Here is a 27,285-nt window from a genome sequence, read left to right on the forward strand (position 1 = left end):
GGGCCAAAGCATAGAAGAAAAAATAATACCAGAGGACTGAATCTCCTTCCTCATAAACCTGAGGGAGGGAGGTACTGTTTGTACAGGCTTTGTCTCAGATGCGAACAAACTGTGAGAAAAGACTAGGGGGAAGAAGAAGAGCAAGGGGTGATGACCAAAAACGAGAAGCAGGGACACTTTCCAGTGTCTGCTGCACCCGTAATTGCAGGGCTGAGCTATTACAGATACAGGGCACACACAAAGCCAGTGGCAAGCTCCCAAGAACTACAAATGAATAGTTTATGGAGATCAGCCTACAAAACACTGGGGTGCGCTTGATCTGCCCACCCGAATGGCATAATTTAGCCTTGCGGCACCAGACATTCTTGGTCTGGGATCTGTGCACCATTGGCTCTGAAGCTCAGGCACCAGCTTGCTGGAGGGAGTTGAGCGTGTGTGGACGGGAAACCCCTGATTTGCGATCTGCGCCACAGCTGCTCCCAAAGCTCAGAGACACTAGCTTGTGGCATGTTTCCCCTGCCCAGCCCAGGGCTGAGTTTGGAGAGCTTAGAGTGGTATTGGAGGAGGGACTGGACTCTGTCACTCCAGCCTCCTGTTTCCTCATTGCTCCCCTTGCTGTGAAAACAGCAGTGGTGGCAGAACCCCCTTCACTAGGTCGCCAGGCTGCTCTCTCCTGTGAGAGGCAAGGACACCCAGAAACTAGATCAATGCTCTGTTGGGACAAGGGGGAAGGCAATGGAGGACTCCTGGTCAGCCAGTGTCAGTATCATAAACATGCAAAGCTCTAGCAATAAGCCCCTCCTACCAATGTGACAATTCTGCTTTTATTATTACAAAGGTAATAATAAAGCTAAGCCTTAACAGACCACCCAAAAATCTCACAGAGGTAAACCTTGTAGCACGCAGTACCCCCCGCCAAAAAAAAAAAAGAATAATTATCTCTTATTTGGGTTATTAACAATATCACCCGCAAATGCCACCAAGGGAAAAAAAGTCAAATATGGATATACATGACAGAGTTGTAGCTCAGATAGACGATGAAAAATCTCCAGGAAAAATATCTCAATTACATGGAAACCTTGGAGCTTAATGACAGAGAATTCAAAAAGAGCTTAATGACAGCTCTAAAAATAATCAATAAGATATAAGAACTGGCCCTGGCCATTTGGCTCAGTGGTAGAGCATTGGCCTGGCATGAAGGAGTCCCAGGTTCAATTCCCAGCCAGGGCACACAGGAGAAGCGCCCATCTGCTTCTCCACCCCTCCCCTTCTCCTTCCTCTCTGTCTCTCTCTTCCCCTCCTACAGCCAAGGCTCCACTGGAGCAAAGTTTGCCCGGGTGTTGAGGATGGCTCTATGGCCTCTGCCTCAGGCACTAGAATGGCTCTGATTGTGGCAGAGCGATGCCCCAAGATGGGCAGAGCATCACCCCCTGGTGGGCATGCTGGGTGGATCCTGGTTGGGCTCATGCAGGAGTCTGTCTGACTGCCTCCCCGTTTCCAGCTTTGGAAAAATACAAAAAAAAAAAAATAGATACAAGAACTGACAGGCAATTTAGTGAGCTCAAAAAACAGCTTAATGCATAAAAAGAGAACTTTAGTAAGGAAATTGAAACTATAAAAAAGAACCAAACAGAGATGAAAAACTCAATACACGAACTGAAAAATGAGGTAACAGATTAGCCAATAGAACAAGCCAGATAGAGGAGAAAATCCATGACACAGAAGAGAGGGAATTAGAGATACTACAGAGATAAGAAGAGAGAGACTCACAAATTTTAAAAAAAAATGAGAAAGCCCTACAAGAATTGTCTGACTCCATCAAGAAGAGCAATATAAGAATAATGGGTATATTAGAAGAGGAAGAGAAGGAAAAGAAATGGAAAACACATTGAAACAAATAATTGACGAGAACTTCTCAAGCCTCTGAAAAGAGTTAGAGCCTCGAATACGAGAAGCAAACACAACACTGAGTTACCTCAACCCAAACAGACCTACTCCAAGGCACATTCTAATGATATTATCTCAAATCATTGACAAAGAAAGAATCCTTGATGCAGCTAGAAAGAGGAAGGATATAACATATAAAGGAAGGCTCATTAAGATAGCATCAGATTTCTCAGCAGAAACTCTAGAAGCCAGAAAAAAGTGGACCCAATATTTAAAGTACTGAAAGAGAGGAACTACCAGACAAGAATGCTATATCCATAAAAGCTATCCTTCAAATATGAAGAGGAAATAAAAACATTTACAGACATATAGAAGCTGAGGGAATTTATAACCAAAAAATCCACACTATAGGAAATACTAAAGGGGTTTACCCAACAAGACACAAAGTACAAAACAAGACAAAATTACAAGTAAAAAATTTTTAATAAAACCACAATAAAAACAAGAATATTCTGTGACAACAATAACATAAAGGGGAAGAGGATAAAAATCAGCAATAACAAAAGAGAATGGAGTGCAGAAGCACTCATAAGATAATGGACTCTAATAAATATGATACTTTTTCTTCTAATAACCTAATGGTAACCACCCCTGAAAGTGCCACTACTGAAACATATAGCTTAAAAAAAGAAGAAACAGAAAATAGAAGTATGGAATACCACCAAACAAAAACAAATGACAGAAAAACAAAAAAGAAAAACCAAACAAGACACAAAGCATCAGCAAACAGTATATAAAATGGCAATAGGAAATTCTCAAGTGTCAATAATTACACTAAATGTAAATGGATTGAACTCACCAATAAATAGGCACAGAGTAGCAGATTGGATCAGGAAGCAAAACCCAACAATATGCTGCCTTCAAGAGACAGATCTAAGATACAAGGATAAAAATAGATTCAAAGTGAAAGGTTAAAAAATGATTCTCCAAGCAAATAATATCCAAAGAAAAGCAGGAGTAGCTATACTCATATCTGACAATGCTGACTACAAGACAACAAACATAACCAGAAACAAGGAATGACACTTCATAATGATAAAAGGTACAGTAAAAATAAATAAATAAAGGTACAGTGTATAAAAAATAACACTGCTTAATATATATGCACCAAACCAAAAAGCACCAAAATATATAAGAAAAATACTAACTGATCTAAAAGTGCAAACCGAAAATCAATATAAACATACTTGGAGACATCAATACACCATTGATGGCTTTAGATCATTCATCCAAACAGAAAATCAATAAAGAAATATCAACCTTAAATGAAACACTAGAACAAATGGACATAATAGACATCTACAAGACATTTCATCCCAAAACGTCAAAGTATACATTTTTCTCCAGTGCACATGGAACAATCTCAAGAATAGACCATATGTTGGGTCACAAAACTACCACCAACAAATTCAGAAATATTGAAATTATACCAAGTATATTCTCTGATCATAAGTCTTTGAAACTAGAACTCAACTGCTATAAAGAAGTAAACACACCCACAAAAATGTGGAAATTAAACAACATACTTCTAAAAAATGAATGGGTCAAAGAAGAAATAAAAGCAGAGATCAAAAGATATATACAGACAAATGAAAATGACAACACAACATATCAGAATCTCTGGGATGCAGCAAAAACAATAATAAGAAGGAAGTTCATATCATTATATGCTTATATGAAAAAGCAAGAGAAAGCCCAAGTAAACAACTTAACATCACATCTTAAGGCACTAGAAAAAGAACAAAGGTAAACCAAAACTAGCAAAAGAAAGAAAATAATAAAAATCAGAGCAGAAATAAATAAAATAAAGAACAAAAAAACCATAGAAAAAATCAATATAACAAAGAGCTGATTCTTTGAAAAAATCAATAAAATTACAAACTCCTGGCAAGAATCACTAAGGAAAAAAGAGAAAGGACTAATATAAACAAAATGCAAAATGAAAGAGGATAAATTACCACAGATATCATAGATATACAAAGGATTATTACAGAATACTATGAAAAATTATATGCCACCAAATTCAATAATCTGGAACAAATGAGTAAACTCCTAGAACAATACAATCTTCCTAGACTGAATCACAAAGAAAAAATAGAAAGCCTAAATAGACGAATAAGCAGGGAGGAAATAGAAACAACTATCAAAAACCTCCCCCAAAATAAAAGTCCAGGGCCAGATGGATATACTAGTGAATTCTACCAAACATTCAAAGAAGACTTGGTTGCTATTTTACTCAAAGTCTTCAAAAAAATTGAAGAAGCAATACTTCCAAACACATTTTATGAGGCTAACATAACCCTCATACCAAAACCTGGCAAGGACAACACAAGAAAAGAAAACTACAGACCAATATTTTTAATAAATGCAGATACTAAAATCTTAAATAAAATACTAGCAAATCAAATACAACAACACATCAAAAAAATAATTCATCATGATCAAGTGGGATTCATCTCAGAAACACAAGTATAATTCAACATACGTAAAATGATTAACGTAATACATCATATCAACAAAACAAAGAAAAAATTATATGATCCTATCAATAGATGCAGAAAAGGCATTCAATAAAATACAATATCATTTTATGTTTAAAACACTCAACAAATGGGTATAGAAGGAAAATACCTCAACATAAGAAAGGCCATTTATGACAAAGCATCAGCTAAGATCATACTAAATGGTAAAAAACTGAAAAAACATTTCTTCTAAAATCAGGAACAAATCATGGCTGTCCAGTCTCTCCACCCTTATTCAATGTAGTTCTGGAAGTTCTAGCCAGAGCAATCAGACAACAAAAGAAATATAAGGCATTCATTTTTACAGATGGCATGATCCTGTAAATAGAAAACCCCAAAGATTACACAGAAAAACTCTTAGAAATAATAAACCAATACAGTAAGGTGGCAGGATACAAAATTAATATACAGAAGTCTATTGCTTTTTTATATGCCAATTAATATACAGAAGTCTATTGCTTTTTTTATTGCTTTTTTTGAGTTCTTTTTCTCAGAAAAAGAACTCAAAAAAATAATCCCTTTGCCTGACCAGGCGGTGGCGCAGTAGATAGAGCATCGGACTAGGATACACAGGACCCGGGTTCAAGACTCCGAGGTCACCAGCTTGAGTGTGGGCTCATCTGGTTTGAGCAAAAAGCCCACCAGCTTGAACCCAAGATTGCTGGCTCCAGCAAGGGGTTACTCGGTCTGCTGAAGGCCCGTGGTCAAGGCACATCTGGGAAAGCAATCAATGAACAACTAAGGTGTTGCAATGCGCAATGAAAAACTAATGATTGATGCTTCTCATCTCTCTCCGTTCCTGTCTGTCTATCCCTCTCTCTGACTCACTTTCTGTCTCTGTAAAAAATAAATAAATAAATATTTAAAAATAATAATAATCCCTTTTACAGTAGCAACAAAAAAAAATAAAATTCTTAGGAATAAACACAACAAAGAATGTAAAGGACCTATATAATGAAAACTACAAAGCATTATTAAAGGAAATTGAAAAAGACAATAAAATGAAAAAATATTTCTTGTTCATGGATAGGAAGAATAAATATAGTTAAAATGACCATATTACCCAAAGCAATATACAAATTTAATACAATTCCCATCAAAATTCCAATGTCATATTTTTAAAAAATGGAACAAAAAATCATCAGGTTTATATGGAACCATAAAAATCCTTGAATAACCAAAGTAATCTTAAGAAAAAAAAAATGAAGCTGGAGGCATTACAATAGCTGACTTCAAATTATATTATAGAGCCACAATAATCAAAACAACATGGTATTTGCAGAAAAATAGACACTCAGACCAGTGGAACAGAATAGAGAGTCCAGAAATAAAACCACATATATATGGTCAAATCATTTTTGATAAAGGGGCCAACAACACACAATGGAGAAAAGAAAGCCTCTTCAATAAATGGTGCTGGGAAAACTGGAGAGCCACGTGCAAAAGAATAAAACTTGACTACAGTTTTTCCCTTTGTACCAAAATTAATTTAAAATGAATCAAAGACCTAAATATAAGACCTGAAACAATAAATTACATAGAAGAAAACATAGGTACTAAACTCATGGACCTAGGCCATAAAAACATTGTATGAATTTGACTGTAAAGGCAAGGGAAGTGAAGGCAAAGATAAATGAATGGGACTATGTCAGACTAAGAAGCTTTTGCACAGCAAAAGAAACTGACAACAAAACAAATAGACAGCCAACTAAATGGGAGATGATATTTTCAAACAACAGCTCAGATAAGGGCCTAATATCCAAAATATACAAAGAACTCACAAAACTCAACAACAAACAAGCAAACAATACAATAAAAACATGGAAAGAGGACATGAACAGACACTTCTCCCAGGAAGAAATACAAATGGCCAACAGATATTTAAAAAGATGCTCATCTTCATTAGCTATAATAGAAATGCAAATCAAAACTACAATGAGATACCACCACACACCTGTTAGATTAGCTATTATCAACAAGACAGGTAATAACAAATTTTGGAGAGGCTGTGGAGAAAAAGGAACCCTCATCCACTGTTGGTAGGAATGTAAAGTAGTACAACCATTATGGAAGAAAGTATGGTGGTTTCTCAAAAAAAAAAAAAAAGAGAGAGAGAGAGAGAGCTACCATATGACCCAGCAATCCCTCTACTGGGTATATACCCCCAAAACTCAGAAACATTGGCACATAAAGACACATGCAGCCCCATATTCATTGCAGCACTGTTCACAGTGGGCAAGACATGGAAACAACCACAAAGCCCTTCAATAGATGACTGGATAAAGAATATGTGGTACATATATACTATGGAATACTACTCAGCCATAAGTAATTATGACATAGGATCATTTACGACAACATAGATTGACCTTGATAACATTATACTGAGTGAAATAAGTAAATCAGATAAAACAAAGAACTGTATGATTCCATACATAGGTGGGACACAAAATTGATACTCATGGACATAGACAGAGGTGCAGTGCTTACCAGGTGGAGGGAAGGGTGCAAAGGGAAGGGGTTGGGGGAGAGGAAGGGCTTAAAGAGAAACAAAATATAGGGTGACAGATGATTTGACTTTGGGTGATGGGTATACAACATAATCAACTGTCCAAAGGATGTGGAGATGTTTTCTCTAAATCTATGTACTCTGATTGACCAATATCACCATTAAATTTAATTGTCTAAATTTAAAAAAGAAGTATAACAAAAACAAAATAAATAAGACTACAATGAGATACCACAACAAACATTAAAGCATATTTGCTAAATAAAAATTATATACATAAACTTCAAAATAGTCATTTATTACAATTATCAATATTATGTATTATACATAATTATATGTGCTATATTTTCATACAACTGGCAGCACAGTAGGTTTGTTTACACCACCATAACCACAACCATGTATGTAGTATATTGTGCTATGATGTTACAATGGCTACATTGTCATTAGTTGATAGGAGTTCTTTTGGCTCCGTTATAAGCTTATGGGACCACTGTCGTATACACGTCCATCGTTGACTGAAATGTTATCACATATGAGTCCATTAATGACTTAAGTTTTGTTTTGTAGTAGGCCAGTATTCTAATTAATTACTCTTCCTGTTAATAACAACAACAAACTACTTTCAAATAAATTACTGTGATAACAAAAGCGTCTCTGATGATGACTACTTTTCTAGAGAAATCTACAAGATAGTTTTATCAGTTAGGGGAAAATGACAGAAACTCTAATCTATACTAGAGAGAATTTAATACAAAAAAATTTATTGGTTTACATACACAAAAAGTCTGGACAGAAATATGTTGCTTCAGATTAGACTTTATTGAGCAGCTGAAATAATATCACCAATGACCCTGGACTTCTCCATCTCTCTATGTCAAGGACTCTCCTACTGGTTGCAAAAAGTTACAGCAGCTTTGAGCCTCACATTCTTATACTACACTATCCGTAAGAAGAGGGGGTCTACCAATGGCTCCTCCAAAAGATGAGAAAGTTCCCCTTTCCCTGAAGCCAATGTTACCTCATATCTGACTCTAGAGTATTACATGCCGATTTCTGAGCCAACACCTTTTTCCAAGAAGACTGGATAGTTAGAAGATTTAAGCCAAACACAGCCCTGTGTTGTAATTGGACTTGCACAGGGACATTTAGGCTATCAGGAGAAAAGAAAAACAAGAATTAATTCTGGAAATGAAAAAAAAAATCAATGCTGGAAAGATAAAAATCAGATGTCTACTATAACAGTAAATAAGGAAATATCAAACTTCTAAAACATAGAAGTCCCACTGAGGTCAGAAGATGGAAATGAGAGAAAAATTAATGCAAGCCATCAGCTAGCTCCAGTTTTACAACTGATTAAACCAGGCAAATACATTTTGCCATATTTTACAAAGCATTCTAGTTGTACATACTTATGGATGCTAAACAGACTACACAGAGATGTTTTAAATTAATTTTTTTTTTCTTTTCTTTTCTTTCTGAAGCTGGAAACAGGGAGAGACAGTCAGACAGACTCCCGCATGCGCCCGACCGGGATCCACCCGGCACGCCCACCAGGGGCGATGCTCTGCCCACCAGGGGGCGATGCTCTGCCCATCCTGGGCGTCGCCATGTTGCGACCAGAGCCACTCTAGCGCCTGAGGCAGAGGCCACAGAGCCATCCCCAGCACCCGGGCCATCTTTGCTCCAATGGAGCCTTGGCTGCGGGAGGGGAAGAGAGAGACAGAGAGGAAGGCGCGGCGGAGGGGTGGAGAAGCAAATGGGCGCTTCTCCTATGTGCCCTGGCCGGGAATCGAACCCGGGTCCTCCGCACGCTAGGCCGACGCTCTACCGCTGAGCCAACCGGCCAGGGCCTAAATTAAATTTTTAATAATTTTTAAAGATACTAATATTTAATGCTCCGGGAAAATAATCATGTTCACTGCAATGTCAGTTCAAGCTTTGGAGGCAGATTTGGGTTTGCCTCAAAACTACAATAATTTTTAGCTGTGTGGCTTATGACAGGTTATTTTTCCTCCTTAATATTTAGTTTCTTTCAATGAATAATAGGAATAATAAGGTTTTTAATAATACTTATTTAATGTAGTTTGTGCGAATTACAATAAAATTTTGTAAGCAAAGCACCTAAATACCTGCCATAATATGTAAGCACCCAATACATGCTGTGGTTAGGTCTAGGATTTTCACCATTGCCACAAAGTTATTCCAATGAATAATGGCAAGATTTTCTCTTCCCAGCAACCATGAGGACAAAGCGGTGCTTCTGAGGTTTTGGGAGGAAATTAATATTTTCAAAAGGTCTCTGTTTTTGTTTTCTTGTTACTTTACCTGAGTCTTGCTTCTTAATGAACTCCTGAATGGCCGATTTCTTATGTACAGATATATGTTTGGGATAATTCCTGCACTTAAAATAGATCACTTTACAGAAGAAACAATTTCTCTGATGACAAAAGTAAAGCAAAGGAAAAGAAAGACATTGAGTGAGCAAAAAGTAGGAACCAAACTTCTCACTCGGCAGTTCTAAGTGAACACTCCCATTTGGTGTCCAATAAAACGTATCTGTTCTTTTGTTTCTGACAGAATATTTGATGCCTTGCAAAGTGGTGAAGTAGGCAACTGTATAATCAGTCAAACTATTGATAAAAGGAACCAATAATCTCACTGTGATTATTCTATAAAATAATCACAGAATTTTTAAGCAGTTAGTTCATCTATCTAGCTTTTCCAACATTTACAGTAAAAATCTCATGTTTATCTATTTTCTTTTTGGAGAAAAACAAATGCCCTCTTTCTTCCAAAGCAATTAAGTTCAAAGCAGAGCAGCAATTTGCAAAATATCTTAAAGTTTTGATGAGAAATATTATGCATGAACTAGGATTCACAGTGAGTGCTCTTTATATGCAGCAGTTCTAAGTGAACACTCCCATTTGGTGTCCAATAAAACTTATCTGTTCTTTTGTTTCTGACAGAATATTTGATGCCTTGTAAAGTGGTGAAGTAGGTAACTGTATAATCAGTCAAACTAAGCAGTGCTGTATGCTAAGAGTTGGAAGAAAAAAACTTGTCCTGCATTCTTCTCCCTGACCAATATTTTCCTGCATTTTTCTAGGTGGTAAATGTCTAATTGTGACCACTTGGACCTCAATTGTAATTTTAATAGGAACCTTTTCAGGCCAATTGGAATAAGAAATGTCATCAAAATTTCTAAATACGTTGCAAACTATGCTATAATATAATCAATTTTCTACTCTGGCTACAGGATGAATCATACATCAGTAGTAGGTAGGATGTATTTCTGGTACACTTATTCAAAACTGTTTGTTTGTTTGTTTGTTTGTTTTATGTGCAGAAGCTTTTTGGTTTGATATAGTCCCACTCATTTATTTTTGCCTTCCTTTATCTTTGGGATCAAATTCAAAAATTGTTTTCTACAGCCAAGGTCCATGAGTTTAGTACCTGTTTTCTTCTATGTAATTTATTGTTTCAGATCTTATATTTAGGTCTTTGATCCATCTTGCATTAATTTTTGTGCGAGGAAAAAACTGTAGTCAAGCTTTATTTTTTTGCATTTGGCTTTCCAGTTTTTCCAGCACCATTTATTGAAGAGGCTTTTTTTTTCTTCATGTTTTGTTTTTGAGACCTTTGTCAAAGATCATTTGTCTCTAGATATATGTGGTTTTATTTCTGAGCTCTTGGTTCTGTTCCATTGGTCTCTATGTCTGTTTCTTTGCCAATACCATTCTGATTTGATTATCATGGCTGTATGGTACAACATGAAGTCATGTATTGTGATATGTCTGGTTTCATTCCTTTTACTCATGATTGGTTTGGCTATTAAGGGTTTTTTATGATTCCATACAAACCTGGTGATACTTTTATTTTTCTAAAAAGTGACATTGGGATTTTAATGGGGATTGAACTAAATTTGAATATTATAGCACTTTGGGTAATTTGGCCATTTTAACTATATTGATTCCTCCAATACATGAACATAGAATATTTTTTTATTTCATTGTGTCTCTTTCAAATTCATTCAATAATGCTTTGTTGTTTTTAGTATAAAGGTCTTTCATAGCCTTTGTTAAGTTTATTCCAAGATATTTTATTTTTTTTGTTGTTGCAATTGTAAAAGGATTTTTTTTCAGTTCATTTTCCAAAGTTTCATCATTGGCGTACAGAAAATTTATAGATTTTTGTATATTGATTTTGTATCCTGAAATTTAATGTATCAGCTTACTGTTTCTAATAGTATTTTGGTGGAGTCTCTGGGGTTTTCTAGATACACAATCATTCCATCTTCAAGAACTGATAACTTAACTTCTTTCTTGGTATAGATGCCTTTTATGTTTTTTCTTTTGCCTGATCACTCTAGCTAAAATTTTCCAAACTATATTGAATAAAAGTGGAGAGAATGGGGAGCCCTGTCTTTTTCCTGATTTTAGAGGAAAAGACTTCAATTTTTTACCATTTATTTTGATATTAGATGATGGTTTCTCATAGATGGCCTTTATTATGTTTAGGTAGTTTCCTTCTATTCCAATTTTATTGAGTGTTTAAGCATAAAGAGATGTTGCATCTTATCAAATGCCTTTTCTGCATATATTGATAAGATCATATGATTTCTGTTTTTTGTTTTGTTGATGTGTTGTATAACAATGATTGATTTACATATGTTAAACTAGCCATGTGTTCCTGAAATTAATCCCACTTGATCGTGATGTATTATTTTTTTGGTGTTGTATTCAGTTTGCTAGTATTTTGTTTAGGACTTTTGCATCTGTAGTCATTAGAAATATTGTGCTATAGTTTTCTTTTTTGTGGTGTCCTTGCCAGGTTTTGGTATCAGGGTTCTGTTGGTTTCATAGGGAGTATTGCATCTTGTTTTAAAATCAGAATTTAAAGTAAAGACTCTACCATTATCTTTACAGAAATATAAAAAATTATAAGAGAATAAAATAAGTAATTGTATGCCAACAAATTAGATAGCCTAGAAAAAATGGAATTCCTAAAAACACACAAATTACTTTAACTGAATCAAAAAGAAATTAAAAACCTGAATATACAGTACTTATATCAAGAGATTAAGTCAGTAATCAAAAAACTTACAACAAAGAAAAGTCTACAACCAGATGGTTTTATGGGAATTGTACACTTAAAGAATAAATTCTAATTCTTTTCTTAAAAAATAAAAGAGAAAATAGCACTTTCTAACTGATTCTATGAAGTCAGGATTATCCTGATACCAAAATTATACAAAGACATCATAAGAAAAGAAAACTACAGACCAATATCTCTTATGAATATGAAGATAAAACTTCTCAACAAAATACTAGCAGACTGAATCAAACAGCATTTTTTTTAATAATTTTATTTTTTTAATGGGGCAACATCAATAAATCAGGATACATATATTCAAAGATAACAAGTCCAGGTTATCTTGTCGTTCAATTATGTTGCATATCCATCAAAGTCAGATTGTCCTCTGTCACCTTCTATCTAGTTTTCTTTGTGCCCCTCCCCCTCCCCCTTTCCCTCTCCCTCTCCCCCCTCTCCCCGTAACCACCACACTCTTATCAATGTCTCTTAGTTACACTTTTATGTCCCACCTACGTATGGAGTAATGCAGTTCCTGTTTTTTTCTGATTTACTTATTTCACTTCGTATAATGTTATCAAGATCCCACCATTTTGCTGTAAATGATCCGATGTCATCATTTCTTATGGCTGAGTAGTATTCCATACTGTATATGTGCCACATCTTCTTTATCCAGTCATCTATTGACGGGCTTTTCGGTTGTTTCCATGTCCTGGCCACTGTGAACAATGCTGCAATGAACATGGGGCTGCATGTGTCTTTACGTATCAATGTTTCTGAGTTTTGGGGGTATATACCCAGTAGAGGGATTGCTGGGTCATAAGGTAGTTCTATTTTCAGTTTTTTGAGGAACCACCATACTTTCTTCCATAATGGTTGTACTATTTTACATTCCCTACAACAGTGTATGAGGGTTCCTTTTTCTCCACAGCCTCTCCAACATTTGCTATTACCTGTCTTGTTAATAATAGCTAATCTAACAGGTGTGAGGTGATATCTCATTGCAGTTTTGATTTGCATTTCTCTAATAACTAAAGAAGATGAGCATCTTTTCATATATCTGTTGGCCATTTGTATTTATTCCTGGGAGAAGTGTCTGTTAATGTCCTCTTGCCATTTTTTTATTGTATTGTTTGTTTGTTTGTTGTTGAGTTTTGTGAGTTCTTTGTATATTTTGGATATTAGGCTCTTATCTGAGCTCAAACAGCATATTTAAAAGAATTATATGCCGTGATCAAGCAGAATTTATCCTGAAAATGCAAGAATGGTTTCACATGAGAAAATTCATCAACATAATACACCAAATTAATGGGACCAAGGAAAAAAAGATACGATCATTTTAACTGATACAAAAAAAAACTTTGACTAAATCCAATATTATTGTAAGACTTAAAACACACATACACACACACTCAGAAAACTAGTAGGAGAAAAGTTCCTAATATTATTAAGGGCATTTATAAAAACCCACAGTTAATGTCATATGAAACGATATAAGACTGGAAGCTTTCCCTTACAACACAAGGACGCCCATTTTCACCCAAGCTATATTGCATTTTACTGCAAGTTCTAGCCAGTATAATTAGCAAGTGAATAAAATAAAAGGCATTGATTGGAAAGAAGAAATAAAACGTTCTCTAGTTACAGATAGCATGATTCTATACATAGAAAATCCCAAAAAATCCACACACAAAAAAACTAGAGCTAATAAATTCAGCAAAGAAGTATAATACAAGAACAATATTCAAAAATTAGTTATCTTTATATATAACAGCAATAAATAACTCAAAAGGAAATTTAAAAATATATTTTTATAATAGTACCCAAAAGAATAAAATATCTTTAAAAATTAACCAGAGGTAAAAAATTTGTATACTGAAAACAGCAGCAAAAATTGTAAAACAAAGATTTTAATAAATGGAAAGACATCCCATGTCCAAAGATTGAAAGACAATATTGATAAAATGCTACAAAGGAACAAAAAGTAGACATATTTTCAATACACTAATTTTACACTCTGTATTGTAGAATTAGCTGAGTGTTTTGTTTGTTTTGCTTTGTTTTGTTTTCAGGCATAGGCATGCAAGCTGGACTGTATCCTTAGACCAGATATCAGGTATTGAAAACCAAATCAAATGCAGGAGTCCACAGCCCTGACCACAGAAGTCCTTGAGAGAAGTAACAAGACCAGAAACCTTATTCCTTTGGGAGACATCTGGAGGAACCCAGGTATTAAGAAAAAAGATGAACGGTCTGAATCACTCAGCCTCTGGGAAAAATGCAAAGAATAGGAAGGCAGATAGTCTGTTATCTATCAAGAGCAGAATGTGATGATTTGTCTGCATGACTAACTGCACAGATTTTGCCCTTTGCACCATTACTGACAGCCCCTGAATCATATAAAAAGGTTTAGCAAAACAAAAATGTTAAAACAAACTTTGGAGCTGAAATCCTCTGCCTTTTTGGGTTTGTTGGCAATTCTATTAAAGACATTTATATTCAATCGGTCTTTATCTCTGTGTATTGGCTTCATAGCAATAGGCAGCACAAGGTCTAACTTGCTCCTGTATCAATGCCTATATTACTCAAAGTGATCCACAGATATAATGCAATAGATACCTATAAAAATTCCAATAGCTATTTTTTTGCAGTAAAGAAAAGGTCAACTGTCAAATTGATATAAAACTGTAAGGGACCCCAAATATCCAAAATAATATTGGAAAAGAAGAACGAAGTTGGAGGACTCACACATGCTGATTTCAAAATTGACTTCTAAGCTTCAGTATTGAAAACATTGGGATTTAGACATAAGGTAGACAGATAGACCAATGTAGTAGAATTAAGAGTGCAGAAGAAAAAAAAACACATATCTATGGTCAGTTGACTTTTCAAAAAAGTGTCCAGACCATCTTCACCAACAGGTGCTAATATCATATAAAAAGTTAACTCAAAATAGATCAAAAACTTCAATATAAGTGCTAACACTATAAAATCCTTAGAAGAAAACATGGAAATAAATCTCCATGATCTTGGGTATGACAATGGATTCTTAGATATCACATCAAAATCATGAGCAGCATGTAAGTCTGGCAGACTTTAGCTCAATGACCTTCCTTTCCACTATTGAAGCAGGACCCAGATGGCATCCTATGAGACCCCTTTGGGGTGTTGGAGCCTTTAAGGGTGTATCCTAAAACCTGGTAGTTCCTCTGATCTCTATTGGGCTTTTTCTGCGTCTTGGTATCTTAAAAGCCATGCTCAGAAGATCTTGCTGAGGGGTTTGAAGATCCCCATCTGCCTATATAAATATTTTCCATACATCTGGAGCTTTTTGGAAAAAGACAAAACAGTGTTATTAGCTGGATCAAATAAAGAAGGTAGTAATTTGCAGAAGAAAAAGATTTAGCATCTTCTGTTCATCAGCATTCAAAAGAAATTTAAAAATTTTTAAGTAAAAAGTATAATATGGGAGACCCATAGGAGTTCCAGGATATGACTCCCCCCTTTTAAATTTTTTTAAATTGACCTTAAAATATTTGCTGGGTACACTTTAATAATACCTTGACTTTAAAGATTGTAAGAAATACACATAATTCAAAAGGTTTGACAAAATACAGTAAATGCTTTTGCTCCATATGCAGGAGGAGCATTGTCAGTTTAACCAGTTTAGGAAATCCAATAACAGAACAATGCATACAGACAATGAGCTATAACATGCTTAGCAGCCTCTCCTGTTCTGACAGAGGTTACTATAAATCCAGAATATGTATCCACTGTAACGTGGACATAGGACTGTTTACCAAATGAAGGTATATGAGTAACATCCAATTTGCCAAAATTGTCCTGGTAGGGGTCCTTGAGGGTTAACTCCAAATGAAGGGGCAGATTGTAGTATAAGACCTTTTGGACAGGATTTCCCAATCTGCCGTGCTGCTTCCAGAGAAAGTTGAAACTGTCTGTTTACACAGGGCTGCAGCTTTCGGGTGATGAATAATATTAGACTGAATTGCTCAATCTGTCACATGCCTCTGCTGTGAGGAAACAGGGACACTGGAAGGTAGGCTTCCCCCTGGCTCCTCTAAGGGAGGGTTCAGTCTCTTCCAGCCCTGCTCCAGCCACCCATGACCTAACCTTGCCCAGAATGCTGGGGTTTGCCACTGAAGACTGAGGTGCCCAGGGCCATCGGCCCCATCTACGACACTGTGGACGAGGCTAGGGTATTTCTTCCAAATAGCAGGTAAACTGATCTCATTTGCACAAGGGCCACTTAACTATGTCTTGCCTGAATAGTCAGGTTTTTTATTCTTCCCTTGAAGATCTCTGTTGTGGGTGTTGATAGTCCTATTTTCTGCTGCTTTGTTGAATATATAGTGTTTCCTTTATTCCTCCTACCTCAATGCCCCACTCATTTTTCAGGCTGGGACCTACTCCTAATTTAGAGCTCTCTCTCCCCCTTTTGCCAACTTCTACTATGAATCTACCTTTGCCACCCAGCTTAGTGTATCCCAAGGTTCTCTTTACCAAGCCACAGTCGCAGAGCTCCAGGGAAAAGCACCCTGGTCTCATCTCTCCAGGCAGAAGAGAACAGAAGCTCCATCTCCACACATGCTGCAGATGGCTTTAAGTCTACCTGAATAATTACCAGCTAGAAGCAGCGGTCATTGGGACTTGGACGTGAGCTGCAAAGTATAGAATTGTGACAATTCCAGTGCCATGCGAACTTTTCCTGGATGTGGACTTTTCCTGGACTCCTGCTCCTTGTGACAGCTCCTAACAGACTGAACTGGGGTTGGATTGCATTTTTCAGGGATTTGGCATGGTGATGGGGCCAACTTGAACTTGGTGAACATGTTAAGGACACTACTCTTTTATGGATTCTTGCTGTATTGGCCAAGAGTTTGCTTAAAGGCTTTAATCACTGTAAAAAAAAAAAAATAGAAGACTGGATAAAGAAGATGTGGCACATATACACCATGGTATACTGTTCAGCCATAAGAAATGATGACATTGGATCACTTACAACAAAATGGTGGGATCTTGATAACATTATACGAAGTGAAATAAGTAAATCAGAAAAAAAACAAGAACTGCAGGATTCCATACATTGGTGGGACATAAAAACGAGACTAAGAGACATGGACAAAAGTGCGGTGATTATGGCGGGCAAGGGGAGGGAAGGAGTGAGAGGGGAAAGGGGAAGGGAGAGGGGAGGGGGAGGGGAAGGGGGAGGAGCACAAGTCTGACTTTGGGTGATGGGTATGCAACAGAATTGAATGACAGGATAACCTGGACATGTTTTCTTTGAATATATGTACCCTGATTTATTGATGTCACCCATTAAAATTAATAAAAATTTATTTATTTAAAAAAATTATGAGCAGCAAAAGAAAAAATCGGACTTTATCAATATTAAAATGTCTTGTACCCTGGCCAGTTGGCTCAGTGGTAGAGCGTTGGCCTGGTGTGCAAGGGGTCCTGGGTTCGATTCCCGGCCAGGGCACACAGGAGAAGTGCCCATCTGCTTCTCCACCCCTCCCCCTCTCCTTCCTCTCTGTCTCTCTCTTCCCCTCCCGCAGTGAGGCTCCATTGGAGCAAAGATGGCCCGGGCGCTGGGGATGGCTCCTTGGCCTCTGCCCCAGGCGCTAGAGTGGCTCTGGTCGCAACAGAGCAACAACCCAGAGGGGCAAAACATCGCCCCCTGGTGGGCAGAGCGTCGCCCCTGGTGGGCATGCCGGGTGGATCCAGGTCCGGCGCATGCAGGAGTCTGTCTGACTGTCTCTCCCCGTTTCCAGCTTCGGAAAAATACAAATAAATAAATAAATAAATAAATAAATAAAATGTCTTGTGGATTGAATATTATCACAAGAAAGTGTTAAGATATCCTACAGAATGGGTGGAAGTATTAGCAAATCATATCAGGTAGGAGTTTAGTATCCAGAATACATAAAGAACTCCTATAAATTACCAACAATAAAGAAAATAGTTTTTAAATGGTCCACACAACTTGCACTCCTTCGGCAGAATGTATACTAAATGGTCAAAAACTTGAAGATGTTTTTCTAAGGAAGTTATACAAATGGCCAATAAGTTCATGAAAAAGTTTCAATATCATTACATAGTTATTAAAGTACTGCAAATAAAAATTATGAGATATCACTTCACACCTACTTATAGGGTTATAATTTTTAAATAAAAAATAACAGGAGCTGGTGAGAATGTAAAAAAATTAGAACACCACTACATTGCTAATAAAGGTGTAAAATGGTACAACCTCTTTGGAAAGCAGTCTGGCATGTCTTCAAAAAATTAAACATAGATAAGCATATAACACAGCAACTCCATTCTCAGGTATGTACCCCAAATAATTGAAAACAGAGAATCTAACAGGTATATACACACCAATGTTCACATCAACATTCACAGTAGCCACAAAATGAAAACAATCTAAGTGTTTATCAACAGATAAATGGATAAACGAATTGCAGTATATCAATAACAATAAAATGTTATTTAATTAAAATAAATGAATTGACAACATATGCTATAACATAGATAAATCTTGAAAACATTACGCTAAGTAAAAAAATTGTGACAGAAATGATTATGTTATATAATCATATAAAATATTCAAAATAGGTAAATTCATAGACACTGAAAGCAAATTGGTGATTGTGATAAACTGGAGGAGAAGGAGAAATGGGAAACTGCCTAATAAGTGTGGAGGTCTCTTTTAGGTGATGAATTTATTTAGAAGTACATAGAGGTCCTGATTGCACAACACTGTGAATGCAGTAAAAATCATTACATGGTTCATTTTTATTTGTTATATTTTTTTTGGAGCTTGCTTTTGTCATTTATTGTATCTTTTTTTAATTTTAATTTATTGTATTTACATAGATTCTTGTGTCCTCCTGAATGCATTCCCCCTCCACCATGTTCCCCTTAACATCCCCCTTGCCTCCCTCCTGCGAATGGCCTTCCCCCTTCCCTCCAGGATTTTCTTTCTGCTCTCTAAACTATAATGCTGTGTTATGTGTATATAATTTCACTAATCTCTTTTCCTTCTCTAATCCCATCCTATCATCCCCTTTCCCTATGTCGCTTTTCCTCTAGTCCCTTTGATCCCATTTCTGTCTCTATTCCATACCTCAGTTCACACTGTTCATTGGATTACTCAAATAAGTGAGGTCATATGATATTTTTCTTTCTCTGCCTGGCTTATTTCACTTAACATAATATAGTTTCCAGGTTCATCCATGCTGTCACAAAAGGTAAGATTTCCTTCTTTTTCCTGTAGTATTCCATTGTGTATAGTACCAGAGATTTTTAATCCACTTGTCCACTTACGGACATTTGGGCTGTTTCCACATCTTGGCTATTGTAAACAATGCTGCCATAAACATGGGGCTGCATTTCTTCTTTTGAATCGGTGACTTGTTGTTCTTGGGATATATTCCTAAAAGTGGGAAAGCTGGATCAAAGGGCAGTTCCATTTTTAATTTTTTGAAGAATCTCCATACTGTTTCCTACAGTGGCAGCATCAGTCTGCATTCCCACCAGCAATGCAGGAGGGTTCCCTTTTCTCCACACCCTTGTCAGCACTTATTATGTGTTGTTTTGTTAATGAGCACCATTCTGACTGGAGGGAGGTGATATATCATTGTGGTTTTAATTTGCATTTCTCTAATGACTAGTGATGTTGACGATTTATTCATATGCCTATTGGCCATATCTATGTCCTCTTTGGAGAAGTGTCTATTCATTTCTTTTGCCCATTTTTTGATTGGATTGTTTATCTTCCTGGTGTTGAGTTTTACAAGTTCTTTATAAACTTTGGTTATTAACCCCTTGTCAGATGTATTCTCAAATATGTTCTCCCATTGTGTGGTTTGTCTTTTTATTCTGTTCTTATTGTCTTTAGCTGTGCAAAAGCTTTTTAGTTTGATATAGTACCATTTGTTCATCCTGTCCTTTATTTCACTTGCCTGTGGAGATAAATCAGCAAATATATTGCTGCAATAGATATCGGAAAGCTTACTGCCTATGTTTTGTTCTAAGATGCTTATAGTTTCACGACTTACATTTAAGTCTTTTATCTATTTTGAGTTTATTATTATGAATGATATAAGTTGGTGGTCTAGTTTCACTTTTTTGCATGTACCTGTCCAATTTTCCCAACAATATTTATTAAAGAGCATGTCCTTACTCCATTGTATGCTATTACCCCCTTTGTCAAATATCAATTGTACATAAAGGTGTAGGTTTATCTCTGGGTTCTCTGTTCTGTTCCATTGATCTATATGCCTGTTCTTATACCAGTACTAAGCTGTCTTGAGTACAATGGCCTTGTAGTATAACTGGATGTCAGGAGTGTGATACCACCCATTTTATTAATCTTTTTCAAGATTGCTGAGGCTACTTGTGTTCTTTTTTGGTTCCATATAAATTTTTGGAATATTTGTTCTATATCTTTGAAGTATGTCATTGGTATTTCTTTTATAAAATAAATCATAGCACAAAAATATTTAAGTATTTATTCAATGTTGAATGAAAAAGCTCATATACCAAGTAGAATACCAAGAAAATTCTTAATAAAAATATTGCAGATATTAAAATTTATAGAGAATTCTTAAAATTTCAGACAGCATGTGTATAGTAGCCAAAGTCCTGGAAAAGTTTATGTAGAAAAATATCTACAATTAGTGATTTGAACCTTTCAATAACTCTGCAGTTTCTTCAAACATTTTTTTCATCCTTTTCATTTTCTGGATTGTTGTTTCCTCTGAAATATCTTTCAAAGCACAGTAATTAACAGTTGAGGTTCTGGGAGTTGAATCTATTGATACAGTACTATAACCAGAGGATAGAGGAATGCTTGCCTCCTTCCCTTGGCTTTTTTTTATCAGATTTCAGAATATCCAGGTCACTACTAGAAGAATAGTCTTCACTCATTTCATTATAGTCTATATCAGGGGTCCCCAGACTTTTTACACAGGGGGCCAGTTCACTGTCCCTCAGACCATTGGAGGGCCGGACTATAAAAAAACCTATGAACAAATCCCTATGCACACTGCACATATCTTATTTTAAAGTAAAAAAACAAAATGGGAACAAATATAACATTTAAAATAAAGAACAAGTAAATTTAAATCAACAAACTGACCAGTATTTCAGTGGGAACTACACTCCTCTCACTGACCACCAATGAAAGAGGTGCCCTTTCCAGAAGTGCGGTGGGGGCCGGATAAATGGCCTCAGGGGGCCACATGTGGCCCGCAGGTCGCAGTTTGGGGACCCCTGGTCTATATAATCATCATTCTTTTTGGACAAAAGCAATTCTGTTTCAAGAAGAGTGACATGACGTAAAAGATCAGTCCAGGTTTTTTCATTTACCATCACTTTTCCTTTCATTTTTTCTTCCAAGGGGTCTAATCTACTCTCTGAGTCGGTTTCTCAAGCTTTTCCTGGCATTCAGCAAGCCTTGTCTGTAGTGCAGTAATCTCAGAATTAACTTTCATATTTGATGTTCAGATTTCATTTCAGAAATCTTTTCTTCAGGAATCTTTATTTCAGTATCCTTTAAGTTAGACACAGCAAATATTTCTTTAACATCTGTTACTGTACTTAATGTATCTTCTGGCACATTAATATCATCTTCACTGTAGAGGTGACAGATCACCACAGCTTTCTTCTTTCCTGAAGTCATAAACCTGCTGAGGATGTCAATGCCAACAGGTTCTGTAGAAGTTGTCTCACTGCTTGATGAAGAAGGTTCTGACTTAACAAAACTGATCTTCTTTCAAATAATTTGAATTTTCCATTCTGCAAATCCACACTGGAGAAACTGCTTTTTTGTCAAGATTGGTTTGTAATTAAATTGATCATGAAGAAGCTTATAGAAAGTATCTATGAAGCACAAGTCATTATTTGCTATGAGCTCCACATTGGATTCTATCAGAAGTTCTGCTACATAAGGTGAATATAAGGTAAGGCAATAGCTGATGATGGGCAAAGATGCCACTGTGTATCCCTTTACCAAATGTGGGTGGAGCGCAGAGTGCATTCCTAGCAGCTGTGGCTGATGCAATGCTGTGAGAATACTCCAGCTCCCAGAACCCTCCTAGGCATACCCAGGAAGGGAGCTCGCACACTATAAGGAAGTGATTCAGCGCCAACCATGCAGCTTCCTGATCTTTTCAGCCATTGGCTATGAAGGACATGCTGTAACATTCTACTGGCTAAACCCATGTACATAAGCTAGTTTACTTCCTGAATAAAGTGGATCTGCATCACTGAACCTGGTCCCCAGAGTCGGGTCTTTGCATCTCCGTCATCCTCACCCCCGGCAGGACTTGTCCACAACCAAACATAACACAATCTACCTCCTAAGGATAATTTAGTGAGCAAAGTGCTTGTTCCAGGTTCTGTAAGCTTCTCTTTAAGTCACCTATTGCCATTATTTAACTTTACATTCAGCTCTAGCTTTTGAAATTATCAAATATTTCATCTGGTCATTCACTCCCATCGTAACCTCAATAAGGGCATTGAGATAGGGGACCCCAGTCCAGTCTGTGAAGCAACCTCACTAGCACCACCAGGCTCCCCCAGCAGGCATCATGCAAAAAAAAAAAAAAAAAAAAAAAAAACGGACTCTGAAGGGGAGGAGAGACTGCCTATGCCATTGAAGATAGCCATGGGAGCCCAACCTCCAGCAACGAGTCCCTGCAGCGGGATGCCTGTGCTCTTTCATTGATATTTTAATAGAAATTACATTGAATTTATAAATTTTGGGGGGTAATATAGACATTTCAATGATGTTTATTCTTTCTATCTATAAACACGGTATGTGCTTCCATTTGTTTGTATCTTCCTTGATTTCTTTTATCAATGTTTTATAATTTTCCGAGTACAAGTCTTTAGTCTCCTTGGTTAAATTTACTCCTAGGTACTTTATTTTTTTTGTTGCAATAGTGAAGGGGATTGTTTCTTTAATTTCTCTTTCAAAACATTTATTGTTAGTGTATAAAAATGTCTCTGATTTCTGAATATTAATTTTATATCCTGCCATCTTGCTGAATTCATTGATCAGGTCCAATAGTTTTTTGACTGAGACTTTAGGGTTTTCTATGTACAGTATCAAGTTATCAGCAAATAATTATAGTTTTACTTCTTCTTTTCCAATTTGAATGCCTTTTATTTCTTCTTCTTGTCTGATTGCTGTGGCTAGGACTTCCAGAACTATGATGAATTAGAATGGTGAATGGGGCACCCCTGCCTTGTTCCTGATCTTAAGGAGATTTCTCTTAACTTTTGCCCATTGATTATAATGTTGGCTTTGGGCTTGTCATAGATGGCCTTTATAATGTTGAGGTATGTTCCTTGTATTCTCACTTTGATCATGAATGGGTGCTGGATTTTATCAAGTGCTTTTTCTGCATCTAATCATATTATCATGTTTTTCTCTTTCCTTTTGTTTATGTGATGAATCATTCATTGATTTGCAAATATTGTACCAGCCTTGCCTCCCCAAAATAAATCTCACTTGATCATGATGTATGATTTTTTTCATATGTTGTTGGATCCAATTAGTTCATATTTTGTTGACAATTTTAGCATTTAATTCAAGTGAGATATTGGCCTATAGTTTTTTTTTTCTTTGTATTGTCTTTGCCTGGTTTTGGAATCAGAATTATGCTCACCTCATAAAAGGAGCTTGAAGGTTTTCCTTCCTCTTGAACTTTTTGAAATAGCTTGAGAAGGATAGGAGTTAGTTCTTCTTTGAATATTGAGTAAAGTTTGCCTGTAAAACCATCTGGACCAGGGCTTTTGTTTGTTGGGAGATTTTTGATAACTGTTACAATCTCATTTGTTGTAATCAGTCTGTTTAGGTTTTCTGATTCTTCCAGATTGATTTTTGCAAGATTATATGTTTCAAAAAATTGTCCATTTCATCTAGGTTGTCTAATTTTTTGGCATACAATTCTTTATTGTATTTTCTTACAATCCTTTGTATTTCTGCTGTGTGAGTTAATTCTACTCTCTCATTTCTAATTTTATTTATTTGAGTTCTCTCTCTTTTTTTCTTGGTGAGTCTGATTAAAGGTTCATCTATCTTCTTTACCTTTTCAAAGAACCAGCTCTTGGTTTTATTGATCCTCTATATTGTTTTTTTAGTCTCTATGTCATTTATTTCTGCTCTGATCTTTATTATTTCATTCCTTCTACTTCCTCTGAGCTTTACTTGCTGTTCTTTTTCTAGTTCTTTTAGTTGCAGGGTTAAATTGTTTATTTGAGCTCTTTCTAGCTTCTTAAGGTATGCCTGTAATGCTATGAACTTCCCTCTCAGGACTGCTTTTGCTTTGTCCATAAATTTTGAGTTGTTGTATGCTACTTTTCACTTGTTTCAAGGAAATTTTTCATTTCTTCCTTGATCTGTTGACCCATTTATTATTCAATAACATGCTGTTTAGTTTCCAAGTGTTTGAGTGTTTTTCAGTTTTTCTATTGTAATTGATTTCTAGTTTTATGCCATTGTGATCAGAGATGATTGATATGATTTCAATCTTCTTAAATTTGTTGAGACTTGTTTTATGCCCTAACATGTGGTCTATCCTAGAGAATGTACCATGAGTACTTGAAAAGAATGTATATTCTGCTGCTTTAAGGTGGAAGATTCTAAAGATATCTATTAAATCCAGTTAATCTGGTGTGTCCTTTAAGTCTGTTGTTTCTTTGTTAATTTTTTTCTTGAGGATCTATCCAGTGATGTTAGTGGGGTGCTGAAATCTTCTACTATTAGAGTATTGCTGTTGATCTTGCCCTTTATGTCCATCAAATTCTGCTTTTTATATTTAGGTGCTTCTATATTAGGTGCATAGATATTTATAATGATTATCTCTTCCTGTTGGATTGCTTCCTTTATCATTATGTAGTGACCTTCATTATTCCTTACTATAGTCTTTGTTTTAAAGTCTATTTTGACAGATATAAGAATTGCTATCCCAGCTTTTTTTAATTTCCATTTACATGAAATTTTTTTTTTCATCCTTTTACTTTCAGTCTATGTGTATCTTTTGTTTTGAGGTGTGTCTCTTGTAGACAGCATATGTACAAGTCCTGTTTCTTATCCATGCAGCTACCCTATGTCTTTTGATTGGAGTATTTAATACATTTACATTTAAAGTTATTATTGATATATAGTTGTTTATTGTCATTTTATTCTTTAAATCTACATTCCTCTTTTACTTAATTTTTTCCTGCTTTATTCTGTTTACAACAGTCCCCTTAACATTTCTTGTAGCATTTGTTTGGTTATAATGAATTCCTTGAGAAGTTTTTTGTCTAAGCAGCTTTTTATTTCTCCTTCAATTTTAAATGATAGCCTTACTGGATAAAGAAATCTTGGTTGTAGGTTTTTGTTCTGCATTACTTTGAATATTTCTTGCCATTCCTTTCTGGCCTCAAGTGTTTTTGTTAAGAAGTCAATTGTCATCCTTATGGGGGCTCCTTTGTAGGTGACAGTGCTTTTCTCTTGCAGGTTTTAGTATTCTTTCTTTATCTCTTAGCTTTGGTATTTTGATTATGATGTGTTTTGGTGTAGGTCTCTGAGTTCTTTTTTAATGGGGTTCTCTGTGCTTCTTGAACCTATGTAACTCTTTCCTGCATCGTTTTAGGAAAATTTTCAGCTATGATTTCTTCAATCAGCTTCTCTATCCCTTATTCTTTCTCTTTTTCTTCAGAAACCCCTATTATGTGGATATTGTTTCTCTTCATTTTGTCACAGAGCTCTCTTAGAGTTTCCTTAGACATTTTTATCCTCTTTTCTTTTTGCTCTTCTGCTTCCATGCTTTCACTTATTTTGTCTTCTAAATCACTGATTCAATCCTCTGCTTCATCCAGCCTGCTTTTAATTCCTTCTAGTGTAGTCTTCATTTCTGATATTGTGTTTGTCATTTCTGTCTGGTTCTTTTTTATGATTTTAGTGCCCTTTTTAATGTTTACCATTTCTTTATTTGGGTGCTTATTAAGTCCAACCATTGTAGCATTGAGATTCTTAAGCATCCTAACAATCATTATTTTAAACTCTGCATTCGGTAATTTAATTGCTTTCATTTCATCTAGTTTTTGGGGTTTTGTGTTTTTTTGGGGGGGGGGAGATTTTTCTCTTTTATTCATATGGCTTATGTTCCTCTGTCTTCTTGTTGTTTCTGTATGTAGTTTGCAAGCTTTTTAGAGTTGTGGATCTGAGGTTGGTTTATTTAATTCAGCTTCTCTTCCAGGCTTTTATTCCTCTGCCTCTGCTGGTTGTTTTGATTTACTTCTTATTAACTTGTAGAGCTGCTTTAAAGTCTTGATTTACCTGTTGTCTGTTTGCTTAACCCAGCAGGGAGTTTCCGTTAGCTGATTTCAGTAGGGGGTTTAGTTGAAACTGTATCCAGGAATGCAGTGGGTGTGTCCTCTGAGAATCTGAAGGTGTGTTCTGCCAGTTACTCTCTTGGGGCAGGGCGTGTTCTCAGTATGAAGGGGAAGGTGTAGCTCAGTTCTCTCTGGAAACCTGAATCACTGCCCCTTCTCCTCACTTCCTCCTTTCCAAAGTGTCTTTTGCACTGATTGGAGCTGGAGAGCTTTTTGGAGGTGTCCCACTAAAGTGGGACACCACTTTAGTTTTGTGCTGGGCAAAGGGATCAACCCCTCCCCCAGCTATGGCCACCTCCACACTGAAGAATAAGTCAGCTCAGCTCAGTCAGTCCATGCATTCCTCTCCCATAACCATTTGTCTCGCTCTCCTCACTTTCCTCATATAAGTCCAGTCAGTCCTCTCAGCCCTCCTTGCCCCCGGAGTCTCAGGCAAGTGGCTGTGAGTGATATTTTCTGCTCTGTCCCTTTAAGGCTCACCAGCTGCTTCCCACAGACAGAACTTTCACTCTTCTCCCCACTCAATGCTGTCCAGGTGTCTCCTCCATTCCCTGGGTTTCTAGGCTGGGTCTCTGGTTCTAAGACTGAGGGACTCTACCTCTCAGGGTCTCTCTTCTTGTAATGAGAGCACTTATGGACGCTCAGCCTCAGCCTTTCCTCACTCCTGGGAATAGGGAGGCCCCCACCATGCCCCTGCACTCCTTACCAGGATCGGTGTGGATTCTTCTGTGCTCCTTGGTTTTTGAGTCCTGTTCTTTTAGTCCAAAGTTGGTTTTTCATGATGATTGTTCCTAAATT

At 36.4% G+C, this 27,285-nt stretch overlaps 1 pseudogene; it reads right to left on the reverse strand.

The window, feature by feature from the left end:
• Window positions 1-20,771: 20,771 nt before the first annotated feature.
• Window positions 20,772-22,529, reverse strand: LOC136328516 (centrosomal protein of 44 kDa-like; annotated as a pseudogene).
• Between the last annotated feature and the right edge of the window lie 4,756 nt (window positions 22,530-27,285).

The sequence above is a fragment of the Saccopteryx bilineata genome, chromosome 3, assembly GCF_036850765.1.
Source record: "Saccopteryx bilineata isolate mSacBil1 chromosome 3, mSacBil1_pri_phased_curated, whole genome shotgun sequence".
Classification (NCBI taxonomy): domain Eukaryota; kingdom Metazoa; phylum Chordata; class Mammalia; order Chiroptera; family Emballonuridae; genus Saccopteryx; species Saccopteryx bilineata.